Source organism: Carcharodon carcharias, chromosome 2, assembly GCF_017639515.1.
Source record: "Carcharodon carcharias isolate sCarCar2 chromosome 2, sCarCar2.pri, whole genome shotgun sequence".
Classification (NCBI taxonomy): domain Eukaryota; kingdom Metazoa; phylum Chordata; class Chondrichthyes; order Lamniformes; family Lamnidae; genus Carcharodon; species Carcharodon carcharias.
Genome location: NC_054468.1, coordinates 124,239,510 through 124,245,767, shown reverse-complemented (window position 1 = coordinate 124,245,767; position 6,258 = coordinate 124,239,510).

The following is a 6,258-nucleotide window of genomic DNA, read 5'->3' as shown; positions in this document are numbered from 1 at the left end:
GGTCTCAATGGACTACATCCGAGGGTCTTAAAAGAGGTGGCTGATGAGGTAGTCGATGCGCTGGTGTTAATTTTCCAAAATTCACTAAATTCTGAAAAGGTTCCATCAGGTTGGAAAGTAGCAAATATAACATCTCTATTCAAGAAGGGAGGGAGGCAGAAAACAGGAAACTATAGGCCAGTTAGCTCTACATCTGTATGGGGAAGTTATTAGAATCAATAAGGAGGTTATAGCTGGGCACTTAGAAGAGCTCAAGGCAATATGGAAGAGTCAGCATGGTTTTGTGAAAGGAAAAATCATGTTTAACCAATTTATTGGAAGTTTTTGAACTTGGAAGGAGTAACATAAGCAGTGGATAAAGGGGACCCTTTAGACCTATTGTATTTGGATTTCCAGAAGGCATTTGATAACGTGCCACAGCAAAGATTATTATGGAAAATAAAAGCACATGGTGTAGTGGATAACATATTAGCATAGATAGAAGATTGGCTGGCTGGCAGAAAGCAGAGAGTGTGCATAAATGGGTCTTTTTCTGATGTGACGAATGGAATCCCACATGGGTCTGTATTGGGGCCTCAACTTTTTACAATTTACAGCAATGACTTAGATGAGCAAAGACATGGTAGTTAAATTTGCAGATGATACAAAAATAGGTAGGAAAATACGTTGTGAAGAGGACATGAGGAGGTTGCAGATGGCTATAGATAGGTTGAATGAGTGGTCAAAGATCTGGCAAATGGAGTTTAATGTGGGAAAATGTGAAGTTGTTCACTTTGGCAGGAAGAACAAAAAAGCAGACTATTACTTAAATGGAGAACAACTGCATAATTCTGAGGTGCAGAAGGATCTAGGTGTTCGAGTGCATGAGTCACAAAAAGCTAGTATGCAGATACAGCAAATAATTAAGAAGGCTAATGGAATGCTATCCTTTATCACATGTGCAGTTTTGGTCTTTTTTAAGGAAGGATGTAAATGCATTGGAGGTGGTTCAAAGGAGGTTTACTAGATTAATACCTGGAATAAGTGGGTTGTCTTATGAGGAACCGTTGGACAGACTGGGCTTGTTTCCATCCAGTTTAGAAGAGTGAGGGGTGATTTGATTGATCCTGAATGGCCTTGACATGGTGGATGTGGAAAGGATGTTTCCTCTTGTGGGTGAGTCCAGAACTAGGGGACACTGTTTTAAAATTAGGGGTTGCACTTTTAGATCAGAGATGAGGAGAATTTTTTTCTCTCAGCTGTTGTGCGACTTTGGAATTCTCTGCCTCAGAATGTGGTGAAGGCGGAGTCAGTGAATATTTTTAAGGCAGAGGTGGATAGATTTTTGTGAGGCAAGGGAATCAAAGGCTCTCGGGGTTGGATGGGAATGTGGAAATTGAAACACAAAATGATCAGCCATGATCTTATTGAATGGCGGAGCAGGCTTAAGGGGCTGAATGGTCTACCCCTGCTCCTATTTCTTATGTTTTTCTGCTCTTATATACATACGAACTAGGAACAGATGTAGACCACCTAGCTCTTTGAGCCTGCTCTACCATTCAATAAGATCATGGCTGATCTGACTCTCACCTCCCGCCTACCCCCGGTAAACCAACACACCCTTGTTTATCAAGAATCTATCAATCTCTGCCTTGAAAACATTCAAAGACTCTGCTTCCACTGCCTTTTGAGGGAGCAAATTCCAAAGAAGCATGACCCTCTCAGAGAAAATATTTCTTCTCATTGCTGTCTTAAGTGGGTGACCCTTTATTTTTAAACAGTGACCCCCCCCCCCCAGTTCTACGTTCCCCCACAAGTGGAAATACCCTTTCCACATCGACGCTGTCAAGACCCATCAGAATCTTATATGTTGCAATCAAGTCGCCCTTTACTCTTCTAAGCTCAAGCAGATACAAGCCTAGCCTGTCCAATCTTTTCTCATGAGACAACCTGCCCCATCCTGGTATTAGCTTAGTGAACCTACTCTGAACTGCTTCTAATGTATTTACATCCTTCCTTAAGGAGACCAATATGTACACAGTATTCCAGATGTGGTCTCACCAGTGTCCTGTACAACTGAAGCATGACCTCCCTACTTTTGTAACAAAAACAGAAAAGGCTGGAAAAGCTCAGCAGGTCTAACAACATCTGTGGAGAGAAAAACAGAGTTAAAGTTTCGAGTCCGTATGACTCTTCTTCAGAGCTAAAGAGAAGTAAAAATGTGATGAAATTTATACTGTTTAAAGGGGGTGGAGCAGGTAAAGCTGGATAGAAGGTCAGCGATGGGTGGAGGCAAAGGAGAAATTTACAAAGATGTCATGAACATAAGGATAAAATGGTGTTAATGATAATGGTACTGGCTAAAGGAGGTGCTGATAGTAGCATTAAGTTAAGAAAGCAGAATGTGATAAAAGCAGGGCAAGGGTAAGCACTCTGGAAAGAACAACATGAACAAGTGACAGATGACCCTTTTGGGGGTGGGGGAAAAGATAGAAAATAGGATAAAAGGTGGGGATAAAACAATGAATAAAAATGAAAATAAATAAAAAATAAAAATAAGTGGATAAAAATTTAAAAATAAAAATGAATATTGAAAAATGGGGTGAGGGTGGAGGAGAGAGTTTGTGGTCTGAGGTTGTTGAACTCAATGTTAAGTCTGGAAGGCTGTAAAATGCCTAATTGGAAGAGGAGGTACTGTTTCTCTAGTTTGCGTTGGATTTCACTAGAATATTGCAGCAGGCCAAGGACGGACATGAAGGCATAAGAGCAGGGTAGTGTGTTGAAATTGCAAGCGACAGTAAGGTCTGGGTCATGCTTGCAGACAGACCGGAGGTGTTCCGCAAGTTGGTCACCCAGTCTGCGATTGGTCTCTCCAATGTAGAGGAGACCACATTGGGAGCAGTGAGTGCAGTAGACCACATTGAAGGAGGTGCAAGTGAAGCACTGCTTCACCTGAAAGAAGTGTTTGGGCCCTTGGACAGTGGGCAGTGAGGTAGTAAAGGGGCAGGTGTTGCATCTTCTGCAGTTGCATGGGAAGGTGCCATGGAAGGGGGATGAGGTGTTGGGGGTGATCGAGGAGTGGACCAGCACGTCCCAGAGGGAATGGTCCCTACAGAGTGCCAACAGTGGGGGGTGAAGGGAAGATGTGTTTGGTAGTGGCATTATGCTGGATTTGGTGGAAATGGTGGAGGGTGATTCTTTGAATACAGAGGCTGGTCGGGTGAAAAGTGGTTCTGGGAAGGAGAGGAAGGTGTGAGGGCAGAGATGCGGGAGATGGTCAGACACGGTTGTGGGCACTGTCAACCACTCTGAGTGGGAAACCTTGGTTAAGGAAGACATGTCAGAAGCATCATTTTGGAAAGTGGCATCATCAGAACAGAGGCAACAGAGGCAAAGGAACTGAGAGAATGGGATGGAGTCCTTACCAGAAGCAGGGTGTGAGGAGCTGTAGGAGTTGGTTGGCTTGTAATGAATATTGGGAGACAGTCTATCACCAGAAATTGAGACAGAGAGGTCAAGGAAAGGAAGGGAAGTTCTCTCCACAGATGTTGTTAGACCTGCTGAGTTTTTCTAGCATTTTCTGTTTTTGTTTCAGATTTCTAGCATCTGCAGTATTTTGCTTTTACCTCCCTACTTTTGTATTCAATTCCCCTTGCAATAAATGATAACATGTTATTAATTTTCCTAATTTCTTGCTATACTAGCCTTTTGAAATTCATGCACTAAGCCACCCAGATCCCTCTGAACCTGAGCTCTATAATTTCTCACCATTTAGCTAATATGCTTCTTTTTTATTCTTCCTCCCAAAATGGACAATTTCAACTTTGCCCACATTTTTTCCATTTGCCAAAGTTCTGCCCACTCACTTAACCTAGCTTTATCCCTTTGTCCTCTTTTCAACTTACTTTACTATCTTTGTATCATCAGCAAATTTAACAGCCATACCTTTGATTTTGGAGAGACGAAACAAAATAAAGGGTACAATTCTTAAGGGGGTATGGGAGCAAAGGGACCTAGGTGTACATGTGCATAAATCATTGAAGCTGTAAGAACAGGCTGAGTGATTAATAAAGCATACAGTATCTTGGGCTTTATTAATACAGGCATAAAGCACAGCAGCAAGGAGGTTATGTTGATCTTGTAAAGGACACTAGTTCAGCCTCAGCTGGAGTAGTGTGTCCAGTTCTGGGCACCACACTTTCGGAAGGGTGTGAAGGCATTAGAGAGTGCAGACAAGATTCACAAGAATGGTTCCAGGAATGAGGAACTTTAGCTATGAAGTTAGATTATAGAAGTTGGGGCTGTTTTCCTTGAAGAGAAGGCGGAGAGGAGATTTGATTGAGACATTCAAAATCCTGAAGGGTCTGGACAGGGAAGATAGGGAGAAACTTCCCTCGTGAAAGGATTGAGAATGAAAGGGCACAGATTTTAAGGTAATTGGTAAAAGAAAAATGTGACATGAGGAAAAACGTCTTCACGGACCGAGTGGTTAAGGTTTGGAATACACTGCCTAAGAGCGTGGTGGAGGCAGGTTCAATCATGGCACTCCCATCATATGAAAAGGAAGAATTTGCAGCATTACGAGAAGGCAGGGGAATGGCACGAGGTGAATTGCTTATTTGGCGAGCTGATGCAGACATGTTGGGCTGAATGGCCTGCTTCTGCACTGTATCATTTGTGTGATTCCATGTTAGCAACATTGTAAAAAACAAGCATTTTAGGCTTTAGGATGAAACAGACTGGTGGAAAGGGCAGGTATGTGCAATTTAATGCAGATAAGTGTAAAGTGATGTACTTTGTGAGGGGAACAATTTGGAGAGGCAGTATAATCTTAAATAATGAAAGGTCACAAACCTAAAACATTGATTCTTTTTCTCTCCACCCTGCTACCTGATCTGCGGAGTACTTCCAACATTTTATTTTTATTTAAATCTAAAAGCTACTTTACTGAGATATCTATAACTATTGTGTTGTATGTCATGGAACGGTTGAGCACAGAAAACAGCCATTTGGCCTGTTGAGTGTGCTGGATGTCCAAGAGCAACAAATCTAGTCCCACTCCCCTGCATTTCCCCCCACCCAGCCCTGCAAATTTTCTCTCTTTGGATAATTATCCAATTCTCTTTTGAAGATCTAGACCAAGTCAGATCCTAGCCACTTGCAGCGTGAAAACATTATTCCTTCAGGTCAGCATTGGCAAAAGAAGTAAACATCTTAAATCTGTCTGCTCTGGTTCTCATCCCTTCCACCAACAGGAACAGTTTCTGTCTTTCTATTCTGTCCAGACCCCTCCTAACTATGAATCCCTCTATTAAACGTCCTCTGAAACTTCCTGGCCAGACCCCTCCTAACTATGAATCCCTCTATTAAACTTCCTCTTCTCAAAGGAGAATGACCCCAGCTTTGTCAATCTATTGCATATCTGAAGTCTCTCATCCCTGGAACATTCTTGTAAATCTTTTCTGTACCCTCTCTAAAGCTTTCATGCCCTTCCTAAAGTGCGGTGCACAGAACTGGACACAATACTCCATCCATCCATAATTAGCTATAGCCCATGAGGGGCCATAAGCATCTCGCTCTGTTCGCTTCAATTCTGCATGCTGCTGTCATTCCTCCCTCTGTCCAGTTTCTGTTGTCCACCCATCCAGTCCTTCTCTGATCTGATCTTTCTTGATGTTTCACCTTCTTTTGCCATGAACTCGAGACTCTCATCACTTTTTTCTAGTGGTCATACTTTCGAAATTTCTGCTTCTTCAGTTCAGCTAAAAGCCCATGAGATGCTGGACTCTAGGTTTTCCTGTGGACAAATTCCTTGGTTCTTCACTCTGTCAAATGAACAAGGAGCAGGGGTAGGCCATTCGGCCTCTCGAGCCTGCTCCACCATTCAATAAGATCATGGTTGATCTGATAGTGACCTCAGATTTGCATCCCGCCTACCCTCGATAACCTATCACCCCCTTATCAAGAATATATCCATCTCTGCCTTAAAAATATTGTCTGCTTCCACTGCCTTTTCAGCAAGAGCTCCTTCTGCAAGAAAAAATTGCATCTCATCTGTGTTTCATTTTTAGATAGTAACCCCTAGTTCTTGATTCTCCCACAAGATGAAATATCCTCTCCACATCCACCCTGTCAAGACCCCTCAGGATCTCATAGGTTTCAATCAAGTCGCCTCTTACTCTTCTAAACTCCAGCAGATACGAGCCTAGCCTGTCCAACCTTTCCTCATAAGACAATTCGCCTATTCCAAGTGTTAGTCTGGTAAACCTTCTCTGAACT